This window comes from Lissotriton helveticus, chromosome 4_1 (genome assembly GCF_964261635.1).
Source record: "Lissotriton helveticus chromosome 4_1, aLisHel1.1, whole genome shotgun sequence".
NCBI lineage: Eukaryota > Metazoa > Chordata > Amphibia > Caudata > Salamandridae > Lissotriton > Lissotriton helveticus.
In genome coordinates this window covers 193,902,381-193,918,174 of record NC_136063.1, presented here as the reverse complement: position 1 = coordinate 193,918,174, position 15,794 = coordinate 193,902,381, and positions in this window count along the sequence as shown.

The window sequence follows — 15,794 nt, the reverse complement described above, 5'->3', positions numbered from 1 at the left end:
CAACACTGGAGGGGGATGTCTTGCACATGCCTCCGACCCCCCCCTCGTCCTCATCGCCTGGTCCGGCCATAACAAATCTCAAGCGAGACGCCGTGGGGTGCACTGGGAGGGAGAGACGGTGCGAACAGGCCTCTCCCGCCTCCCCAGGTGGAGGCTTCCCAGCTGCACCCTCAGCGCTCCAGGCGGTGGCATCCTAACAACTACAGTGCTGCACAGTTTCGGAACGACCTAGATAACGGTTCTTCCACTGTGGCCATGCTGCAACGTCTCGCCCGGCAGGGTGGAGCCCGTCCGCTCATGTGACCCCGCGATCGCCGGTAGCTGCCGAACTCTCAAAATGGCGGTCGACCTGGCAAGAGCGGGCCCAACATAAAGAAATGGCCCGGTCACTGGTTGACTCCACCACCGTAGTCCTCCACGACCTTGAAGATTCTAGAGGAGCCGCGGGAGTCTCCGACCCCCGATGGGGAATGACTGCCATGATCGCCCGTGGAGTGACGAAACTGTATCCGCGGGACGTCGGCGCTCCCATGCTGGCGCCAGCCTCACTTTGAATTACTACAATCCTGCAGACCTTACTTCCGGTGAAAGCACAGTGTGACCCGGTAGGAAAAATTATTGCACCCCCTCCCCTTTTTGACTGATAGTTCAAACCACCGATCCTTTCCTTTGCCCTTTTAACGGAACTTTGGACTGCCTCCCCCTCTTTTACATTTTCTAGAGAAAACAAAACATTAACCACTACATTAGCATAGCAGTTGACACCAGAACTATTTTCAAATTGAAAACCAACAACATCTTCAACAGAATCCTTTTTGTTTCTGCTGTGACCCTGCTACAGCACAGGCATTGTCCCCAGCAGTAATTCTGCAATGCCGGTAAGAATAGCTGTGGTGCCTACTGGACTCACTCACCCCCGCGGCGCCCCACGCCGTTTTTTGCTGGGCGGCAACTTACTAGACATCACTTTCGTGCCATCTAGATTTCAGCGCGTTCTGCTGCCTTGGAACTATTCGCACAACAGACCGCTACTGACAAGAATATTTCATTATTGGTGCTGTCAATTTCAATAAATCTATTGGATAATTAAAAAGAAATTGCCACGGTCTCTTCGTTGTTTAAATGTTTTTACTGTTTTTGTTTTGTTGTATATATTTATATGTTATTAAAGTTTTATATTCCTACTACTTTGTTGGAGTGCTATATATTTTTAATGTGACACATAATTGTAAAAACTTTGATGTACAAAGAGTCATTCCTGGAATCTTCCGCTTCAGGCTCGGTCCCCTCCCCAATCACAATACAGGATGGTTTTCAGATAGTAGGAACGCGTGTGCTGTGACGGATCACATCGGGTGTGGGCCTTGATCTACTATAACTCCTTTGAAGAGGGGTGATTCTTTACAGCTGGGGCCATAAACTACATCTGCAGGGCTAGCTGATAGCCTAGGACCGGCCTGGACATTCGGACACAGAGGAAGAGGAGTGTCAGAGGGTGCGGTAGTGAATAGGGCGAAAGGGAGGTGTCGGGCGGGCACAGGGTGTGATTCTCAGGGAAGAGCAGCGCAGATGGGGGAAGGTTTATTGCCCATGCATAAGACAGAGAGCGGTGGTGACCAGTGCCTGGGGGAGATGCTTACGAGGGTGAGGAGCCATGCTACGAATCGACAGCGTGCAGAGAGTGGGTCTGGTCAAGACATCTAAAATGGCTGCCGTGCACGACAAAAGTGTGGCATTTCAAAAAAGGCAAGATGGCGCAGACAATGTTTTTCAACACTTCCTCATTTCCTTCGAATCGAACGTTAACAGACGTTGGGGCATATTACCAAAGTTAAGCGATATTTATCGCTAACGATGCTTACCAACCAATTTTTTACCACTAAACATCGTCAGAAATTATCGAAGATAAACCTTACTATTATCAAGGTTTATCGCAAATGCGATAATAAACGGCCGCAATGCATGAATATCGCTAAAAAGTCAGCGATATTCATGCATTACCGAGCTAATACTCTTAGCCATGTTATCCACCTCCCATTGGATAACATGGCTAAGAACTGCTCAGGGCAGGTGTTACTTTTTGGAGATATTCGCGCTTAGCGCGAATATCTCCAAAAGTTGGTAATAGGAGATAGATATCTTGCATGTTGTAATGCAAGTTATTGTGGTATATGGAACTCATACCATAATCTCTCAGGAAAGCAGAAACTGATCCTTTTGGGACCGCCTAAAAAGGCCTAGGGGGTGAGGAGTACTCTACTTTGCCCCCTTTTCACGTTCCGAACTATTTTATTTTACTCTCTTCTGTAATTACACAAAATACCAGCGATAAGATGCATCGGAGACACACAGTGAGAGAAAGGAGGCCGGAGATGAAGAAGACATGTCAAATACACATTGGAGATAATATAGTGGCAGAAGGGAAGTAAATATGAGTAAACTTACCATGTAACATAAAAATGTTGCACTCTATACTATAAGTCTCATTTTATACTACAATCACTTCGCTACAACCTCATAAATTAAAAATAAAAATAAATAATGTCTCAAACAATTTTTGATTTCTAAATATAAATTTATTCTTCAGAATTTTCTAAATTTGAAACAACTAGTAACATGTCCTCATCAGTAATTTCCTCTTCAATCATCTCATCTGGAATCTCCTCATTAAAAGTCTGCAATGATGATTCTTGTAACTCTATGGTCTCCAAACACTCGATAAATTCGCCATCAAGAGATTGATCAAAAAAATCATTCAAGTCATCTCCTCCTTCTGACAATATTTCATTATTGGTGCTGTCCATTTCAATCAATGTAGTGGAATCATTCAAGTCATCTCCTCGTGACAATATTTCATTATTGGTGCTCTCAATTTCAATCAATGTAGTGGAATCATTCAAGTCATCTCCTCCTTGTGACAATATTTCATTATTGGTGCTGTCCATTTCAATCAATCTAATGGAATCATACAAGCCATCTCCTCCTTGTGACAATATTTCATTATTGGTGCTCTCAATTTCAATCAATGTAGTGGAATCATTCAAGTCATCTCCTTGTGACAATATTTCATTCTTGGTGCTGTCCATTTCAATCAATCTAATGGAATCATACAAGTCATGTCCTCCTTGTGACAATATTTCATTATTGGTGCTCTCAATTTCAATCAATGTAGTGGACAATTCAAAAGAAATTGCCACGGTCTCTTCATTGTGAGCCATTTTATTTTGAAATTGCTTGCTGTAAATTGCAGAAAAAAATAATCACTTTCATTTATCGTTTTTAGTAATACATAATATAAAACTAACTTCATCAAGTATTTAGTATAACAGAAGGACTGCAAATAAATAACAGAAAACATTTTTCCTCCATTGCTGCTACTCCTGAGGCAAAATAGGCGGGAGGTGTTTGTTTTTCGTTTTTAAACCTGCTCTATGCACTACATTGCTTTTAAAATACTTGCCTGATTTGCACAATCCCTCAGCTGAACACTAGCTGCTGGGACTTAGAACCCACTCGTTTCTTGGCGCCATCCACCGCCGAAGGGAGACGACAGCCACGCCCACCTCTTGTTGGCCACGCCCCCTCCGCAGACATAAATAGAGCGTGCTGTACGCAAAACGCTGCTCCATTGCTGCTACTCCTGAGGCAAAATAGCCGGGAGGTGTTTGTTTTTCGTTTTTAAACCTGCTCTATGCACTACATTGCTTTTAAAATACTTGCCTGATTTGCACAATCCCTCAGCTGAACACTAGCTGCTGGGACTTAGAACCCACTCGTTTCTTGGCGCCATCCACCGCCGAAGGGAGACGACAGCCACGCCCACCTCTTGTTGGCCACGCCCCCTCCGCAGACATAAATAGAGCGTGCTGTACGCAAAACGCTGCTCCATTGCTGCTACTCCTGAGGCAAAATAGCCGGGAGGTGTTTGTTTTTCGTTTTTAAACCTGCTCTATGCACTACATTGCTTTTAAAATACTTGCCTGATTTGCACAATCCCTCAGCTGAACACTAGCTGCTGGGACTTAGAACCCACTCGTTTCTTGGCGCCATCCACCGCCGAAGGGAGACGACAGCCACGCCCACCTCTTGTTGGCCACGCCCCCTCCGCAGACATAAATAGAGCGTGCTGTACGCAAAACGCTGCTCCATTGCTGCTACTCCTGAGGCAAAATAGCCGGGAGGTGTTTGTTTTTCGTTTTTAAACCTGCTCTATGCACTACATTGCTTTAAAATACTTGCCTGATTTGCACAATCCCTCAGCTGAACACTAGCTGCTGGGACTTAGAACCCACTCGTTTCTTGGCGCCATCCACCGCCGAAGGGAGACGACAGCCACGCCCACCTCTTGTTGGCCACGCCCCCTCCGCAGACATAAATAGAGCGTGCTGTACGCAAAACGCTGCTCCATTGCTGCTACTCCTGAGGCAAAATAGCCGGGAGGTGTTTGTTTTTCGTTTTTAAACCTGCTCTATGCACTACATTGCTTTTAAAATACTTGCCTGATTTGCACAATCCCTCAGCTGAACACTAGCTGCTGGGACTTAGAACCCACTCGTTTCTTGGCGCCATCCACCGCCGAAGGGAGACGACAGCCACGCCCACCTCTTGTTGGCCACGCCCCCTCCGCAGACATAAATAGAGCGTGCTGTACGCAAAACGCTGCTCCATTGCTGCTACTCCTGAGGCAAAATAGCCGGGAGGTGTTTGTTTTTCGTTTTTAAACCTGCTCTATGCACTACATTGCTTTTAAAATACTTGCCTGATTTGCACAATCCCTCAGCTGAACACTAGCTGCTGGGACTTAGAACCCACTCGTTTCTTGGCGCCATCCACCGCCGAAGGGAGACGACAGCCACGCCCACCTCTTGTTGGCCACACCCCCTCCTACGCTACCCGTCACGACTATAAACTATGTGTCAATATCGGAAGCGCAGCGGACGAGCGCAGCGGGCACGCCGTTTGCGCGCCGAAGGCGCGCTTAAGGCGAGCTCGTCTGCGCTCGTCCGCGCCGAGGACGCGCCTAGCGCCACAAACCCTGCCCGGCATAGCCCATCATTTTGCGGCTATACACGGGCTGCCTTGATCGACCTTCGAGGGTATGCTCTGGAAGGTAAGCTTACCTTCGAAGAGACTGCCTTCCCACTAACTGATTTCACACACAAGGACCTAATAGTGGGAGGCCTCTTGAATGTAAGATCCTTACCAAAACATGCCACCGAAATCAATCTCCTTATTGAGTCACACCATCTAGATGTACTTTTTTTAACTGAGACCTGGACACATGCAAACTGTGAGACTGACCTCGCAGCCGCTTGTCCGTTAAACTTTAACATTCTCCATCTTCCTAGACCCAAAGGCCGCGGTGGCGGAGTCGGTGTCATCATCAAAGCCTCGTGGCAAACGAACACCTTAGATATAGACCCGACACCCGGCATCGAGCTCTTTGGTCTGTCTATAAACTGCCACCAAGGAGATACCTTTACGGTAATCATCTGTTACCGCCCACCCGGGGCATTCTCCCTTTCGCAACAGCAAGCCCTTCTTACGACTATCTCCAACATGGCAACTTCTCACAGTAAACTAGTACTTCTAGGAGATTTCAACCTTTGGCCAAATGGCAGCTTAGACACAGGTCTAGACAACCTTCGGCTGTCCTGTGACAGTGTGGGCCTCCAACAACTGATAAAGGACCCCACTCACTCCGCAGGCAACCGACTCGACCTTATCTTCTCGAGCCCTGGTCTAACCCAAGTAGGCGACATCCTGCCTATGAGTTGGACTGACCACTCGCTCATTAAACTTTACATTAATAATGCCACAACAAGTAAAGCCAAATCCCTCCCGTCCCCGCAATTTTCGTACCGAAACTGGAAAGCGTTAGAAAAACTCAGCACCTCCTCCAGAATCTTCGAGGTGGAGGACAGTTTCGCCAGTATCAATTCGGTGGAAGATAACTACAGAGCTTTCAGCTCGAGAATCACCTCCCTTGCGGACTCTGCTGCCCCTCTCAAACTCTGTAAACCGAAAGGTAGAGCTCCGGCTCCCTGGTATAACGACTCCTTGAAAACCCTCAAGTCAGCCTGCAAACAAGCTGAAAGAAAGTGGAGACACGGATACTGCAACAATAACAAAATTCTCTGGAAGAAAGCACTCCGTGACTACAAGTCCGCTATTACAGAGAGTAAAGCGAACTATTACTGCTCCACCATTACCAATGCGGCCAACAGTCCAAAAAGAATATTTCAGATTCTGGACAATATCTTACACCCTGACTGTGTCAAAAACCCCATCCCTCCTTCTCAGTCTCTTTGTGACAACCTCGCTCAGTTTTTTACTGACAAAATTGAGACTATCATTAATAATCTGGCATCATCCCTGTCATCCACCCCCCCCACCTTTCCCGAAATCAACCCCACTATTCCCGAATCTCTGAGGGAGGCATGTCCTCCCACGAATAAACTACTGGTTTTCCCGTGTATCTCTCAAACAGAATTTGAAATAGTTGCACAAGGTATCACTTCTGGTTCCCCCCTTGACCCTCTGCCGCCGAAAATATGGAAATCTTGTGGGTGCGAACTGTTTCACACTCTCCAGATGATCTGTAACCAATCCCTGAGCTGTGGCGTTGTTCCCCGCTCCTGGAAGCAAGCGCTTATAACCCCGCTGCTAAAGAAACCTACGTTAAACCCAGATTGTCTGTCTAATTTCCGCCCCATATCACTCCTGCCTTTTCCGGTGAAGGTGCTCGAACGCTGGGTCAGTAAATGCCTCTCAACCCATCTCGAGCAGCACCATTTTTTGGACGAATTCCAATTTGGGTTTCGCCCAGCCCATGGCACTGAAACCGCGGTGCTCACGGCCATGGAGGAGCTTCGAATGCGCGCAGATAGGGGCCAAGCCGTGGCCCTGATTTTACTTGACTTATCTGCCGCATTCGATACTGTCAATCACAGGATCCTGCTCGAGCGGCTGAGAGAGGCAGGGATCGACGGCACGGCCCTGATTTGGTTTCACTCTTACCTCAGTGACAGAAAACAGGCTGTTTCCCTCCCCCCTTTCCAATCGGTCTTCTCCCCGGTCCCACATGGTGTCCCCCAGGGTTCCTCTATCAGTCCGATTCTTTTTAATGTATACTTAAAACCTTTGGTCACGTTAATTAAGTCACATAACATGACCACAGTAAACTACGCGGACGATACCCAGCTCCTCCTCTCGTGGGAAGGCGAAGACTCCATCTCCCTGCCAGCCTTCCATGATTGTTTACGAGACACGGCAAGCTGGTTGCACCGGAACTCACTTCAGTTCAACTCCGCGAAAACCGAGGTGATGTACTGCCCTGCGAGTCGTATACCCCGCCCTCTGCCCGATGAGTTTTGGCCCCTGGAGAACTCCAACAACCCTCCACCAGTCACCACAGTTCGTAACCTGGGCGTCATGCTAAACCATCAACTGAGCATGGAAACTCAGGTCTCTAGAACAGTCGCCACTTGCTCTGGTCTTATGCGCTCACTGCGCAAAGTTTTGCCTCTACTCCCTTCCTCCGCCAGAGCCCTAGTAGTCAGGTGTACTATTCTTAGTCGCCTTGACTACTGCAATGCCCTGCTGCTCGAATCTCCTGCGACACTACTGGACAGACTCCAACGAGTCCAGTCGGCAGCAGCCAAATTGGCTCTCGGATGGACCAGGAGATCCTCGGCCACGGCCGCACTGGCCGAGTTGCATTGGCTGCCTTTGAGGCAACGTATTGCCTTCAAGGCCCTCTGCTTGGTCTTCAAAGCACTACATGGAACAGGACCCAGACCTCTTCAACGTCTGTTCACTTGGTATACCCCCACCAGAACACTTAGGTCCACAACTGCCTGCCTTGTGAGAGTGCCCAGATGTAAGAAGGCCAGGATGGGAGGTAGATCATTTAGAGTAGCTGCAGCCAAGCTATGGAACAGCCTGCCTGCCGACATTCGCCATATCCCCAATCTCCTCTCTTTCAGGAAACGTATAAAAACATGGCTCTTTCCTCTACCCCTATAAAAGAATCGGCCAGCCTTAGTTCACCCTCGTCAATAAACCACAAGAGTAGCTACTAGCGCCAGGATACCTGCCAGGTGACAGCCGCGCTTTATAAATATTTTAAATAAATAAATAAATAAATTTTTCAAATTATCTTCAAGTGTACAACATAGTTCCCCTTACAAATTAACAACTCACCTTTTTAAAAGTAGCAGAAGTGTTAGTACTGTGTAAATCAAACACCAGAAATTCACCACCAAAAATTCCTCACAAATGTACCTCAGACAGTAGTATCACAAAATGGCTGTGGTTTCCTCTCATTTGACATATATACATAACCAATTAACTTTCATCACACACAAATACAAAACCAAAGTAACATTTTAATTGGTTCTAAATTTCAACACTTTCAAATGTGTTTTCCCCATGCAATTTTCCATAGGACATTTACATACGTCTACAGCCTGAATGGCTGAACGGAATTACACCAAACTTGGCAAAATGGTACATCAAACCTAAGAGGTCAGGAATGATCTACTATGCCCCCTTATGGTCATTTCCCCCTTCGCTTTGGCCTCCTCTTGTCTCTCAATCCTACCGAGGGACAAGATGGCGGCCGCTACGGACTGTTTGGAATGTTGACAGACGCCGGAGAACCAATCAGCTTCGCAAAGCTCCGTAACGCGAAAAGTACGCGAAGCGGAGCGCTGTTACAGATATATATCTTTTTTTCAACGTTAATTTCTCAAAATCCACTGGAGCACATATATTGAGACCTAGCAAAGGCACATCGGGCTACCAGTCCCTAATATTTTGCCAAGTTTCGTGCAAATCCATTCAGCCGTTCGATTATTATTATTTTGGTTTTTTTTTGCCCCGCGGGGCCCTTTTAAAACCTCCACATCAAACCTAGGGGGTCAGCGAGGATCTACTATGCCCCCTTATAGTTATTTCCCCCTTTGTTTTGACCTCCTCTTGTCTCTCGATCCTACCGAGAGACAAGATGGCGGCCGCTACGGACTGTTTGGAATGTTGACAGACGCCGGAGAACCAATCAGCTTCGCTTCACAAAGCTCCGTTGCGCGAAAAGTCCGCGAACCAGAGCGCTAACCGGTCCGCTGTTACAGATATATATCTTTTTTTAAACGTTAATTTCTCAAAATCCACTGGAGCACATATATTGAGACCTACAAAAGGCACATCGGGCTACCAGTCCCTACAATTTTGCCAAGTTTCGTGCAAATCCATTCAGCCGTTCGGGCTAAAAGTGAGGCCAACCGCCCTATGGAAAACTCAATGTTAAAAACACGTTTTGGGACCCCCCTTTTTTCTCGGCCCCCACTGGACGAACCCCCCCCAAATTTTCAAGGGCTGCTCAGAAACAAAATGTGCCATTTTCCTGAAAATTTCAGCCGATTCCGTCCACAAACGCCAAAGTTATTAGACATAGAATTTTCAAAAAACCCATAGAGAAAAAATCCTAACTATATATACCTACTGGCGACCGCCAGTAGGTAATATATATAGATATATATATATATATATATATATGCAACAAAACAACGAAGTCTCCGCTGTTCTGCGTATGAGGCGAACAGAGACGACACAAATCCTCCAGATATAGGCACTGTTGTTTATTTATTAAAGAGCTGCAATCTGGCACATTTCGAACAAGAATGTCCTGGGTCACAGATAGTCAGGTAAGGCTCGCCATGTTTTTAAATATTGCAGAAGGAGAATCAAAACCCCCTACAGAGCAGACCAGACATATCTTCAATGATGATGAAGAGAAAACCCTGGTCATCTGCACCAACACCCTCCAACGTATCCTAGACAGCCTCCGCACCCCGCCTCCAGGAGCAGGGCAACCCAGCTGCATCGAGGTGACCCCACCCCCTGCACAGACCACACAGCAGAAAGCACATACCAGCATAGCTGGCTCACAGGTCCCCCACAACCAACAAATTGCTTACCAATGCCTTGTGTTAGGATGCCAGGAGAAGATGGCTGATCAGCTGCTGGTGGGGTTCGACCTCATGGCAGCCAAACTAGATGCCATACGTGGGTGTCTAAGTCCCATCAGGGACCACTTACAGTCCCTAACGGATACCCACTGTCCGCTCCATACTCTCCAACAATTCTTGGCTGACCTCTCTGGAGCCATTACTCAGATACAAGAACTGTATAGTCAGTCAGGCTCCAGCGATGACAGCGCAGAGTTGGCACACGTGCGTAGGACAATGAAGACCATGGAGACAATGCAGTCTGGAAGTATGGCTGCCACAGCTGAACAGCAGCGAGATGTGGCTGGGATTTTCCATGCCCTGCAGATCCTCTTTTGCCATTGCTGCCACAGAGCCTGTCCCACATAACTGCTGCAGGAACTTTGACACATACATCTCCACCCTCTGATGTGTCATTGGCACACAGTGATGCAGCCATAATACACCACACACAACTGACACACCAGGCACAGAAAACGTATCAGAGGAGTAATATATGGATGGTAATGACTGTGTGAGGAAGGAGGTAGTAGCATCCATCCCCACCATATGGCCTGTCCCTGCCTGGTTCAGGCTTTTGCATCATGCCCTGGAAAAACACCTCCCACTGTCCTCCGAAACACTCTGCGACATTCATCTGGACCCCGACATGGACTACCGTATCTGATGTGGTTACCAATGACAAAGCAATCTGGCTGCGGACTGAACTCTTCCTCTTCCAATTAACTTTTCATTCCTCCATGGACACTGGTTTGCCCACCACTGGGCAACCATGTAATGTGTGCCTGGCAAGGCCATGTACTGCTCCAGCTCCGACACTCCACAGAATGTGAATAAAACATTCAAAATCACACAGATATGTCATGTCTATGTTCACTAAAGTATAAAAGTATGGATATATGTAGGGACATTGATTGCACTAAAAGGTACACCCTGGTAAATGAAATCAAGGTGCATGTTTGACCCTGGCCCACATGGCCAATTAGATGACTGTGAAAGTGTGAACTAGCTGCAGGAACGTGGTTACTCATCCATGAATGCGAGCGCAGCTTCATGGGCAATCAGATCCAGAAGTACATTATTCTCGAGTTCAACGAACACGAGGCAGAGCCAATTCATTAACTGGTCCAGACAGATGTGCTCCGTCCACGCAGTTTCACCAATCTGCAACACAGCCCAATAGGGGAGCGCCTCTATGTGGTCACTGCACACAATGACTTGTGCAATCTCCCATCCCCAATCGCCAGCACATATGCCAAACATCAAGGCATCCCATGTTGCACTCCTGGTCGTGGGCCAACAGGGGGTGCACACACAAGTCATAATCCAGTTCAGGTACCGTTGTGTTGGATAGGCAGACATCCATGGGCCACTCGAATGTGCATGTTCGACAGAGGAACCAGGGCTGGACGCAGGTGACATATGCAAGACGGAAGCTCAGACGGTAACTGATCAGCAACACTGCCAGTGGCATTGATCCCAACAGATGCAGCATTCGTGCGCGGTACAGTTCCACGTGACAGGGGTTGTGCATGTGCCCGGGATTGCCTGCTATTGCATTGGTTGGTCTCATAGGGCACTCCTCAGACAGGTGGCAGTTCTGTGGACGATATGCCACAGCTCGGAGCAATGAGTTGTATGTGTGTGCAACGTTTGGACACATGGGTTGTTTTTTACTAATGTGTCATGGGCATCCCATGCAGGTGTACCTCGAGCAGGGACAAGTGTGTGTGGGGTGTTGACACATTGGTATTTTATTAGCACAGTTTGTGTTGTGGGAGTCGTCAGAGTCTGGTATGGTACCTCACTCGGGGTGCCGGCTGCATTCAAGACCGAGGTCGGAGGTTCGGATGTCCTTCCACCTTGTGTTTTGAGACAAAAGAGCTTTCATACCTAATTTTAGTCTGACTACTGCTTGCATTTCTGAAATGTTATGTGGCCTTCCCACTGAAATTGATGCCAGGCCTTAGGTTAGGGTGCACCATTTGAGAAACACACGCAACAGTTGGCATGTATGAGCCAAGGGCCTGATTGGCCTTGCACTCCTTGTTCGGTCTCTCTCTTACTCTCTCTTTTCTTCTCTCTTTCTTTCTGTCTCTTTCTCTCTATCATTTGATGAGTGCCTGACACATCTTCTTATCTTGGATATTGTCTTGCAAGCTGTCACTTACAGATTCTCCAGGGATAACCAGCCAGGGCTTGTAAATCAAATGCTGCTGGTGGGCTTGCCGCACTGGCTGTGCCACCCACAGAAGCAGCCTATAAAGTGTGTCTCAGTCTGCCATTGCTGAGCCTGTGTGCTGTCTGGTACTGCCATGTTGACTGGACAAGTGCACCCTCTTGCCAGTCCCTAAACCTTCCCTTTTCTGCATATTAGTCACCCCTATGGTAGGCCCAAGGGCATGGAGGATTGTAGGAGAAATGTAGGACATACCTTGATGTGGGTGTCATGTCCTGATAGTGAATTACAGCCATTTTAGTTTTTCACTATGGCAAGGCTACCTGTTTTCCATAGGCCAGAATGAGCAGTTTGATTATAACATCTTATAATCCTAACTGACTCAGGGAACCAGGTAGAAATTTGAGTTTAGTATGCCTGAACTCAGAATGATAATATACATCTTTTAGTGAAGTTAGTTTTAACATTCTGTGTTTAAAAATACCACTTTTAGAAAGTAGGTATTTTCTTGCCTAACTATCCAAGCCTGCCTCTGCTAGGTTGTGTATTCCTAGTCTGGAGTTTGAGTGACAAGGGCTGGGGGATTCCAGGAGACAGGGTGAGTCAGCACAGGGCTGAATAGAGAGATCTGCATGTAGATGGGTGGGAGGAGTTGCACCTGGGACCTGAATAGGGCTGTGCCTTCCCTCCACAATGCTGGTTCCACCTCCTGTGGTCGGTCTGATGTCCCTGGCCTACACTGTGAAAGGAAAGAAGGCCTTTTGTCAACAAAGTGCTCCAGGACTGACCAGAACTGGTTTGGACTAGGCAAGGTCCCCTCTGTCTTCCGAGAACAACGATAAAATGAGTATAAATGAGGGGACCCAAACCCCAGTGCTTTAGATCACTTTTGGAAAACAAGAAGAACCTTTGCTGAGGAGAGGAACCAGAGAAACTTAGGAGGAGACTATCCCTAAGCTGAATGCTGTTTGGGGGATTGGCCTGCAGTGGTTGCCTGACTGGCAAAGAAAGGAGAAAGGACTTTGTGCTACTTTCAAATGAACTTGTAAAGGCTCTCCAAGGGCTTGAGATAGATCTTGCCTCCTGCTAAAGTCTCAGGGACAAAAGACTTCACCAACCTGCTCCCCTGCCTTCCCTTGCTGGGAATTGAAGTGCCTGCTTTTGAGCTGGGCCTTCTGAGAAACTGTGTGTCGCTGGGAGCTGGAAGCACGACTCAAGACGAAGAAGCGTGTCACCGCTGCAGCCATTGTCGTCGCATCACCTGAGAAGATTGTCGCCATCGCAGCCGATGCTGTCGCATCACCGGAGAAGCGTACCGCCGCTGCCGCCATCGCAAAACCCGAAGCGCCTCGCACCACCAGAAAAAAGTGTCGCCATCGCAGCAGATGCCGTTGCATCACTGGCGAAGCGAGTCACAGGGCCTATCACGGCTGTCGGGCGTGCACATATCGTTGTCGCATCAAGAAGAAGACGCCATTTTGTTTCATTGCACCAGATCTTCATCTAATCACGGCGCTGCTGGTCGCATCACCACGGAAGCGCAGTAAGAAACTGACGCATCACCTCCCCACGCAGAGATAAACCGACTCATCCTGTATGCAGCAGTAGGGACCCAACGCATCACCGTTCTTGCGTGTAAGTAACCGGCGCATCACCTTCCCTGAGACACTTTTGTTGTATAGCGTTACGCATCTAAAGGTACATTGAACTCAAAGTGTCGCATTTTACATCTAAAGAGATCTAAGCTATTTCTACCATTTTTAAAGTACAGTATTGTGTTTTTTTGTCGTTTGTGGTCTTGTGTTAAGTCTGTATAAATATACCTATTTTTATACTACAACTTGTGTGGTGTCCATCTGTAATGTTGTCACTGGGTTACTGTATGAATTCACAAATGCTTTACATACTGCCTCTGAGATAAGCCTGTCTGCTCATGCCAAGCTACCAAGCCAAGCTACCAAGGGGGTGAGCAGGGGTTATTTTAGAAGTGCAAGGGCCCCTATTTGGTCAAAGGTACCTACCTCTGCCAACTAGAGACCTCCAAATCTAACATGCGACATCAGGCGAATGATTTTCTTCATGATTTTGTGACGTTGATGTGCAATCCCTTAGTTCGGGGGAGGTGAGGGGGGCCCGGGTTAGGGCCCTGGGGGTGGGGTGTGGTGGCAGTGGGTGTTGTGGCCCTCTTGTGTGTCCGAGCTGCATGACCGTTGGCTCCATGGCATCTGTTGTTCTTGAGGTGTGGCTCTGGGCTAGGCTCCCTTTTCTGGTGCAGGTTGTAATCTGACTTTACACCAGGTGACAGCAGGTGTTAAATTACTGCTGCTAACACACCTTATCGCCTGTTTTGTGATCTTATTGCAGATCTGGCTGGTTGTTGAGAATGTTGTGACGTGGTGTTGTCGCTGCTTTTTGCACAGGAACACCTACTCTGCATCTCATTAGCGTTAGTTGCCGGGGTCATCTGTGGCGATGATTTTTACGGCTGCTGTCGCAGGTAAACTGGTGATATGGACTGTAGGCACCAGCTTGTGAATGGGGTGATACATTTATCGCGATTTTGGGTGCGATAAAGTGCCATAACTCGGCGATAAGTCCTTGAGAATATGCCCCCAACATATTCCCATATTGTCACAACATCTCCAATGGGTTGGGTTTGTTTCTGCCTTTTAATCATCTATTTATACCACACACCTAGATATTCTATCCCATTTTATAAGTTTATCCTATAGATAATCCTATTGTTAATTCATTTATCTCATATGTTGATAGTTTTCATGTTATACCTCATGCCCCAGTGGGGAAAGCCTTTCCTAATTGTGAATTAACATTTTCTAGGACAATTGTGTCCACCGCATCCCAATATTTATACAATATTGTATGATTTCATATTATGTAATCACAACAGCATTGAAAAAAATAACAAATCCAGTCCTATGTGTCAGAAAACACCGAAGCTTTATGACCACAAAAATGACAATAATGTAGGTAAATGTATGGACAACTCTTCACCACTGTTGATCACCACTAGTTGACATGTCTCCACGTTTATGATGTATTTTGATTGTAGTCTGCATAATGGAATCCGCATCTCCCTCAGGGGTGTTTGCTTACTTTATCCAGTCCATAGAATTTAATCTTCATCTAATAAATTTCATGTTCTGTCTGAAAATGGCATGTTACGGGTTATTTAGGATCAATATTGTGGACAGCATGGATATATTCTAGTAACCACGTTTTAGAAAGTGGTTCTTCGACTCTTCATTGGCAGGGGCATTCAATGCAATAAATCGCAAAATAATATTTACATGTAATATCTCTTCGAATTTTGGATGGTCTATCACTAAATGGGATCTGATAGGTTGACCTTTGTGGGCTGTAAGGTAGGATTTGCAAATAGTGCAAGGATAATAGCCCAAAGATGCTTCCCCTAACTATAACTAGGTCCCACAATTTGAGATTTTGAGATCGCTTTCCACAATTACATCTCATGTTTTTGCTGCTTCAAGTAATATTGTAAGTATTTCCAATCAGGTTGTTATTGTTTTTCATATCTGAGAATCGTCACATTTTTTAACAAAATATTTCTTCCCCTCCCACACTGG